The 9592-nt window shown below is 43.4% G+C and overlaps 1 long non-coding RNA gene across 1 annotated transcript; it reads left to right on the forward strand.

Moving 5' to 3' along the window:
* Window positions 1-233: 233 nt before the first annotated feature.
* LOC142476423 (uncharacterized) lies at window positions 234-5946 on the forward strand. The gene is made up of 3 exons (XR_012791663.1): window positions 234-285; window positions 1728-1839; window positions 5466-5946. It is a non-coding gene; the product is annotated as an uncharacterized LOC142476423 (long non-coding RNA).
* The last annotated feature ends 3646 nt before the right edge of the window (window positions 5947-9592 follow it).

Consider the following 9592-nt stretch of genomic DNA (forward strand, 5'->3'; position numbering starts at 1 on the left):
ACGTATTACCTCAATGACCAATGAGAGCAAGTACATCTTCTGTATAGAGCGGCTGTGTTATGATGCGGTTATTGATCATCATTGACATAATCACAAGAATCTTATGCAAAGGGAAATTGTCCGCAGCGAAGTGAGATTTCAGCCCCCAAACGTCTGTAATATTAATGCAATGTCTTACTTTTGTTGCAGTGAACACTGAAGAGACGGATCTACTACAACACTGTACAGGATGAGCATATGCTACAAGCAGCAAAATGATCTTGCAGTTGACAGTATGTTGTTCTGGTAATGTGCACAATTATTATTTATGGGCTACACACCACAGTGCTGGACATATTCTGTTAACTTCAACTCTACTCCTAACATGGAGATGTCTTCCTGGTGTTACTGATTCAGTACATCATATGCACAGTGTGGTTATGATATGATGGATTGATTTAATGAACCCACCAACCAATGATGACATCTGCATCATCTTCTGTAAAGTGCAGCTACAGCATGATATTATCAGCATTTGGTGCGGTATAATCAGAGGTATCTATGTGCTTTTGTGCCTGTTTTAAGTCCTCCAGCTTAACGCCCCTACACCTCCCACTACACAGGCATACTTACTTATGCATACACTGACATCTGGCATACCTACACACACCCCAGGGCCACTTCCTTCCCCTGATGTCAGGGAGAGGATGGGCATGCAGAGTGCAGTAAGTCTCCACGTTACTCTGGCCAACAGTCTTGGCCTACCTCCAGCATCTGTCACCCACAACATCTGTTCCCTCCTTGTAAAGTGCTGAACTATCTCACCTGGGTCAGTGCTATAGCTGATCACAGTGCCCGATCAGGATGTCACTGTGACAGGCAGCAGTGCAGATTGACCGGTCAATCAATGCAGTGCCGCAACATATGCACTAAATGAGATTTCCGTGCCCCCAGTCAGGTTACTCCCTGGGCAGTGACCCTGCTCACACCCTCCCCTAGTTCCACCTCTGATCACAATTATCTCTCTTGGAGAGTGTAGCAAATTGGAGTTGGGGGAATCTCACCTCTGCCATGCATGGTCACAATCTGGGCACAGGACCCAAATAGTGGGCAATGTGGCACTTCTTACAGTAGAGAATAAGTAACTTTATTCTTTACTTGTGTATTAAGGACCTTATTTGCATTAAATTCAGTCCACATGGGACCAAGACTTTCTGGCTTACTGAACAAAGTGGAATTGTTTCGTAGAGGGTGGAGAATTGTATTTTATCTGAAATTACCCCCTCTGCACAAAATACAAACAATTATACCCATACAAGTACCTTGTGGAAGTTGTTGCCCTCTATCTTCCTGTGGTCTCTCCCTGTTTCTCACCGTGCCTCCTCCCATTTCCTTGCACCTCTGCGTCTCCGCATATATCCCTATACTCAGAGCCGGCTCCGGTCAGTGACATGGGATGCCCAAATATGAGCATACCCATATATGGGCATCCATGCCACTGACCGGAGCCCGCTCTGTTGCGGATATGGAGAGAGACTGGGAGATTTACATCCCCTTATAATTCATATGGTGCATAGTACCGGCACGTATTGTTTTACCGGTACTGTGTACCTTCTTACTTTCACACTGGTACAGTATGTGCTGCAGTGGGACTGAGAGGGATATATTGGTAACACATAGTCATTGGTGGGGGAATTCAATCCATTTTGAAAATAGTAATGCATTGTTTTTTACTTTTTTTTTTGCAGTAATGAAGAATGAAAAAGTTCTGTTAAAATTGAATTGGACGTGAACTGGATTCAGCATTTCATCATCAACTCTGCACCAGTGTGAATTGACGTTCTTTAATGTTCTGACAAGGTACATGCAACATCTCTTCCTCTACCCCTACACCACCCTCTGCCTCTTGCCTCTCTCTCCACCTCCCTGCTAAGCGTATTAACCCATCTAATGTAATCCACATTCCTTGTCTCACTTTACTCTTCCCTTCTCACGTGCCCTCTGGAATGTCTGCTCTACGACTAACATGGTCTATTTGTACATGACCTCTTCTGCTCTCATCATCCACCACTTCTCATTCCCCTCACCCCTGTCCTACTCGATACCTCAGCTTAATTGAACTCTCTCCTCTGACATCTACCCTTATCTCTAACCTCTCCTCACTTTCTGCTTAAACTAACTATCTTGTTAACTCTTACAATGCTATCATCTCCTCCTCCCTCCTCCTCCATCATCTATATGCCCCTTCTAGGCTCTGACACACTCATCCCTCTAAGGCCGTGATTATCATGGGCACACGCTTGGTCGTCCACAGTGCGTGCGAGCGATGCAGGGCCTCCCCGTCGCCTCGGACCTCAGTGCGGGGATTGCTGGAGCGACAGGCATGCGCTAACTTTGCCTTCTGTTGTGTGCTTACTATAGACGCAGCCTAAACCATGCATTGGTTTAATTCACAAGCACGCTCTCATCACACTTCATCACATCACACTGCTGCTCTTAACACCTATGGAGGAAATCTCACAGTCTGATTTTCTACACTAAACCTTTGTCCTGTTCTGTAAAACTCTGCTCCTTTTTTTAAGGTCAAACACTACTTTTTCCTCACTCATCAACACTCCAATTTCATTCACACTGTCTTCTATGTATTTGAGTCCCACCACTGACTTTCTCCTCCCACTTAACATCCATCCTTTATTTCTCCTCAAGCCTTTGCTCACTTGAGGCAAGGTGGATGCCATCCACAAGTAGATTCGTTCTCTCCCTTCCCCCTCTCTCTTTTTCTATCTAGATCTCATTGCACTCTTGACTCCTTTTCTCCTGTCACAAAGCTGGAACCTGATCTTCTCTTCTCCCTCTACCACATGCCCTCTCAATCCTATATTCTCACTCTCACCCACATCTTCAATTCCTCCATATCCTTTGGCTCTTTCAACTCTTCCTTTTAAGCATGCAGTGGTCACCCCTATTCTCAAAAATAACCTTGACCTTGTGTGAATTTCTAACTATTGCCCTGTATCCGTCCTACCATTTGCCTCCTAATTGCTAGAACGTCTTGTGATCTCCCGTTTGATCAACATTCTTAAATCACATGCTCCTCTGGGCCCTTCACAATCTGCCTTTCCCAATGTAACCAATTATGTACATAAAGAAAATTCCCAAGGTCCATTTTACTTACTAATCCTGCTTGATCTCTCTTCTGCTTTTGATACTGTCAATCACTCTTCTCATTCATATTCTAAACTCTTTCTTCGTATCCGCAGCAAACTTATATCCTGGTTTTCATCATACTTCTCCATCACACATTCTCCATCTCTGTTGCTAACGTGTCTTTGTCTCCTGTTGTTTTGTCTGTTGGTATACCTCAGGACTCTGTTCTGGGACCTCTCTCACTACATACTATCACTAGTTGACCTTATCAACTATTTTGGCCCTTGATATCATCTCTATGCAGATGATACACACACCTATCCACCCTACCGTCACTCCTGCCATTTAGTTCCTAGTTTCGGGTCGCCTCCTGGCTATATCCTCCATGGATGACACTCTTCTGCCTTAAACCTAATGTCTAAAACTGAGCTCCTCATATTTCCCCCTAAATCTGGCCTAATATCACCTTTCTCCATCGCAGTAAACAGTACTACCATCATCCTGTCATGAAAGCACATTGCCTAGGAGTAACATTTGACTCTTCCCTTTCCATCTTCATTCACGACACTGGCTAAAGTTTGTCGATTCTTTCTCTGTAATATTTCCAAGATTTGCCCTTTTCTCTGTCAATCTACTGCTAAAACGCCAATGCATGCCCTTATCGTATGGGTTAACATACTGCTAACAGGGCTCCCTGCTTCACAACTTTCTCATTTGCAATCTATCCAAAACTCTGCTGCTTGAATAATTTCCCTTTCTCCCACAACAGTATCTGCTCATCTCCTCCTCCTCCTTAAATCCCTCTCCTTGCTTCCCATCAAGTTTCAGATCACCTACAAAGTTCTCCTCCTTACCTTTTTGTTAAGGTTCTCTATTAGTGGTGTACCGAGTACCCGGCGTTACCCGACACATTTCCAGCTACCCGGACATTACTCGAAACCGGCCACTGAGAAGTGGACTTGGCCGGGTAATACCCGGCGTCGGGTAATGTCAGGGCAGCTGGAAATAATCTTTTATACTTACCTTTCCTAAGACATCTAGGATCAGCAGCAGCAGTCCTCTGATGTTGGCAGCATCAGAGGTGTCTTCACCTGGCGGGGGGAGCTGCAGGAATCACTTCCACAGCACCGAAGCAGGTAAGCTGTGTCTGTGAGCCTGCAGCTCCCCCACCGGCTGAAGACACCACAGATGCTGCCACCGTCACAGGACTGCTGCTGATCCTAGATGTCACCGCCACCCGGAAGCTAAGTGCCAAACCGTGTACCCGACCGGGTAGAACCTTTCATTTTGGCCGGGTACCCGTTACCCATTTTTTTATAGTTGAGGACCCAGTCCAACACTATTCTCTATTCATCTGCTCCTTCCTACATATCATCTTTGGTCTCGTTATGCCCTTCCTCGTCTCCTAAGCTCTACTAATAACTGTCTCCATTATACTTCTTACACCTCTACTGCGCACTCGCTCTCTTGCCTGAAACCCTTTCCCATCAATTTACCTGTGAAACTCACACACACTCAGTATATGCCAACATACCCTCTTCCACCCACATTTAAGATCAACCTTAAAATTCACAACTTAAATGAAGCATTTCAATAGCTTTTACTCGTTGCTACTGTCACTCATTCAGTCACTAACTATTGTTCCCAAGAAGTGCTTTATACTACAAGTACCCACCATTAAGGACAAGCATTGTCATCTACTGCACTTGTTCCCCCACCTGTTGTCTCTCTGTAAGTCTCCTTACATTTCTCTTAGATTGTAAACTACCCAGGACAGGGATTTACTTTCCTATTGTCTGTTTTTGTTTGTTGAACTTATTGTATAATAATTTCCTGTACTTTTTGGTCTCTCTTGTAAAGCGCTGAGTACACAATGGGTGGTATATAAATAGAGATATATGCAGAGTCTAGAGACAAGGCACACGTGTATAGGTAGCTACAGTTTATCCGGGACCGTATGCATCCTTGAAGTGCCTGTCCCAGTTATTTTCTATTGATTGCAATGTAGGAGTGTCTGTCCTGTCTTATTTTTTTTATTATTATTATCATTATTATTATTATATATACAAAGATATATACAAAGATTGTTTCCTGTCGTTAGCATGACATTGTGTGACACAGTGTGATGTCATTGATTCAGTAGATTGTGTGCAGACCGGGACTGCAGTACAGTTTCACTGACATGAATAACTTGTGTGGTAGAAGCTCTAGAAGGAGCACAGCTGTGGGAGGGAGGTGGATTTGCTTTGTATCACATGGTTTGGAGCAAGGTTCATTGTATGTATCGTCAATAATAATTATAATAATAATAATGCAATGCTTAACTTTTTTATTTCAAGAGGAAAGACTGCAGAACAGAAGTGAATATTGAAGCCATGTGTTCATTTTCTTGCAAAATAGAAAATTGAAGGACAGTTGAAGAGGAGGAAAATGACTACACAGAGACAGATAAGCAATGTGTATATTTTTCATTTAGTATTTGTCGTTTTATTGACTCCAAAAAATCCGGCTGCTAAGGGTTTCGCATTGGACATATTCACCTCTACTCCACCCCTTCCTGTGATCTGTACCATGCAGATTTTTGTTGTTTCAATACATCATGAATAGAGTGTGGCTACAGTATGAAGTACTGACCCAAGGACCACATCTACTACCATTCATAACAAGAACATGTGCAGTAGCGCACTGCTGCAGTTCTATGTTATTGCTATGAAAGGTTGAGGTGGTGCAATCATATGAATCTTGAGTGGGAGGGATCCTGTTTGCATCATTTAATTTGATCTAGGCCAGTAGAGTATATAACTCTCAGTACAGGTTACATATGGCATCAGTATTAGTGATTTAAAGAACAGAAAAACAGGAGTGGAGAACAAAACCAAGTAATGTTGAAGTTACTACTTTTTACTATTTACTTGGTCAGTCTGTACTGTCTACTCCCCACACAGCTGCTAAGGGTTTCCATTTGAGATACATTCACCTTCTACTCTGCACTACTGTGCTACCCTCTATTCAGAGATGAGTTCAAGTCATGTTTACCACTCTAAATCGCTCTGCAGTCATTGATTCAGCACATCATGGGTAGAGCATGGCTATAGATACAGCAAGCTTTATTTTACCCTAATATTGCATTAAAAAATAGAATATCACTCAGTTTCCTACAGATTTACTGATGCTGATAATGCAGAATCTCACCCTCCCATCATAATACACCAGAGGAAGAAATAATCCTTGCTATATATGTACATTGTGTGACATATTGCCTCCATGACCATTGATGGCAAATACATATTCTGTATAGAGCAGCTGTGTTATGATGTAGTTGTTATTGATCATCATTGAGATATAATCACAAGAATCTTATGCAAAGGGAAACTGTCATTAGCATAGTGGGATTTCAGCCCCCAAACTTCTGTAATATTAATGCAATGTCTTACTTTTATTGCAGTGAACACCGAAGAGACGGATCTACTACAACACTGCACAGGACAAGAGTATACACTACAAGCAGCAAAATGATCATGCAGTTGACAATATGTTGTTCTGGTAATGTGCACAATTATTATGTATGGGCTCCACACCACAGTGCTGGACATATTTTGTTAACTTCAACACTACCCCTACCATGGAGATGTCTTCCTGTGATTGGTGTTACTGATTCAGTACATCATATGCACAGTGTGGCTATTATATGATGGATTGATTTAATGAACCCACCAAACACTGATGACATCTGTATCATCTTCTGTAAAGTGCATCTACAGCAGGATATTATCAGCATTTGGGGTGATATAATCAGAGGCATCTATGTGCTTTTGTGCTGGGTAAAGTCCTCCAGCTGAACCGCCCCCCGCCCCCCACCCCCCTACACCTCCTGCCACACAGGCAAACTTACTTACACACACAGCACACTTACTTATGCACACTGACACTTGGCATACCTACACACACACACCCCACAGCCACTGGCATGCATGCAGAGTCCTGGGCATGCAGGATGGGCATGCAGAGTACAGAATATCTCCACCTTGCTCTGGCCCGTACTCTTGGCCTACCCCCAGCATCTGTCACCCACAACCTCTGTTCCCTCCCTGTAAATTGCTGCACTAACACACCTTGGTCAGCGCTGCAACCGATCACAGCACCGGATCATGTCACTGTGATAGGAAGCAGTGCTAATTGACCGGTCAATCAATGCCACGTGGCAACATACGCACCAAAAGAGATTTCCATGCCCCCTGACAGGCTACTCCCTGGGCAGTGACCCTGCTCATCTTCCACCTCTGATCACAATATTCTCTCTTGGAGAGTGTAGCAAATTGGAGTTGGGGGAATTTCACCTCTGCAGTGCATGTAGAGTCCTGTATGCAGAGTACAGAAAGTCTCCACCTTAGTCTGGCCCGTACTCTTGGCCTACCCACAGCATCTGTCACCCACAAATAATACATACACTAATACTCCCCACAATACACACTTTAATACCTCCTCAATAATAATCTCCCCAATAATATTATAGTCTTAAACACAATATACACAATACCCCCTAACACAAGATACCCAATCTAACACTCTCCTCTGCACCTCAACATAATATACACACTATAATACCCTACACACAATATAATACTCCCACACACACACACAATATACACACTATCCTCCTACCACCATAAAACACAACCAATAATACACACACACTTTGTGGATGTTGGGACCAGCTCCTTGCATGCACCAGTGAAAGAGAGAGGCCTGCCATCCGTGCCTCCCTCCGTTTCCCATCTTCTCCCTGTCTCCCTCCCTTTCTTTGCATCTCCCTGCATCTTTGCGTATACCCAGTCAGTGACGGCTCCGGTCACGTGATGCCTTAATATGGGCTTATCCATATATCTGTTGCAGAGATGGAGAGAGACCTGGAGATTTTACATTTCCTTATAATTCATATTGGTACTTAGTACGGGCACTTATTGTTTTATCAGTACTGGGTACCTGACCGTACTGGCCTACGAGTGAGAAGGCAATATTGGCATCACACAGTTACTGTTGAATATGTCATTCAATCCATTTTGAAAATAGTAATGCAATGTGGTTTTGTTTTGTTTGCTTTTTGCAGTAATGAAGAATGAAAAAGTTATATTAAAATTAAATTGGAGGGGAACTGGATTCAGCATTTCTTCATGAACTCTGCACTTGTGAGCATTGACCTTCTTGAGTGCCCTGACAGGTACACGCAACTTTAAGACTATAATCTTCATCAACTGCTGTGCAAGCTTTCGTGCTATACCTCCCCCTCCGGTTTTGATTTATACATTTGCTCTCTCAATTCATGTCCTCTAATATCTGGAGGCTCTCTCCTAGCATTTCTCTCTACCACAGCACGTCATCCCAATGTAACCTCTCTCTTGTTCTTTCTGTTTACTGTTTCCTCACTCCTCTGTAAAACTTTTCTAATTTCTCTAACTTCCACACTCCTGCTTTTATCCACATGTTCTATACACTTTCCTTCCCCTACCTTTGCATGTGTCTACACAAAGCACCATTTGTACAGACCTCTATTGCAGCTATTTCTGCACTGCTCAATGAAATGCACTCCTGCACATCCTATTCTCTTCCACCTTCCCTCATTCTCTACGCCCCCCTCTCAAAGCCCCCTCTCTCTATGTCTCCTCTCTCTACGCCTATCTGTCTCATTCTCTTGACGCCCTTCTCTCTCTACATATCCCTATCTCTGTCTCTCTCTACACCTATCTCTGTGTCTCCTTCTATGCTCGCTGATGTTGGGGGATATCTCTTATAATCTTGGACCGGCTCATATACACATCAGGCCTCCCTACTAAGAGTGTTAACCTATCTAATGTAATCCACATTCCTTTCCTTACTTTTCTCTTCCCTTCTCCTGTGCCCTCTGGAATGTCCACTCTTACTAACAAGGCTCTAGTTGTACATAACCTCTTCTGCTCTCATCAGTCACAATCAGTCATTCCCCTCACCGCATCTTACCTGTCCCACTGATTTGCCTCTGCTTAATTAAACTCTCCTCTGACATCTACTCTAACCTCTCTTCTCTCTTCTCTCTCTTTCTTTCTGCTTAAACTAACAATCTTATTAACTCTTACAATGCTATCCTCCTATCTATATGCCCCCTATAGGCTCTGACACACTCATCCCTCTAACCCACACCTTTGGCTAAATTCCCAAACACACTCATCACACTTCCACTCGCTGTTCTTAATACCTACGGAGGAAATCTCACACTTTGTTTGATTTTTCTACAGTAAAAATGTCTCCTGTCCTGTATAAAGCTGCTCTCTAGGGCTAAATACACTACTTTTTTCCACACTCATCAACACTCAAATTTAATTTACGCTGTTTTTTTTCTCTGTATTTGACTCCCTCCACTGACCTTCTCCTCCCACTTGCCATCCTTCCTTCACTTCTCCTCAAGCATTTGACTACTTCAGAGGCAAGGTGG

The sequence above is a fragment of the Ascaphus truei genome, unplaced genomic scaffold, assembly GCF_040206685.1.
Source record: "Ascaphus truei isolate aAscTru1 unplaced genomic scaffold, aAscTru1.hap1 HAP1_SCAFFOLD_1594, whole genome shotgun sequence".
In the NCBI taxonomy this organism is placed as follows: domain Eukaryota; kingdom Metazoa; phylum Chordata; class Amphibia; order Anura; family Ascaphidae; genus Ascaphus; species Ascaphus truei.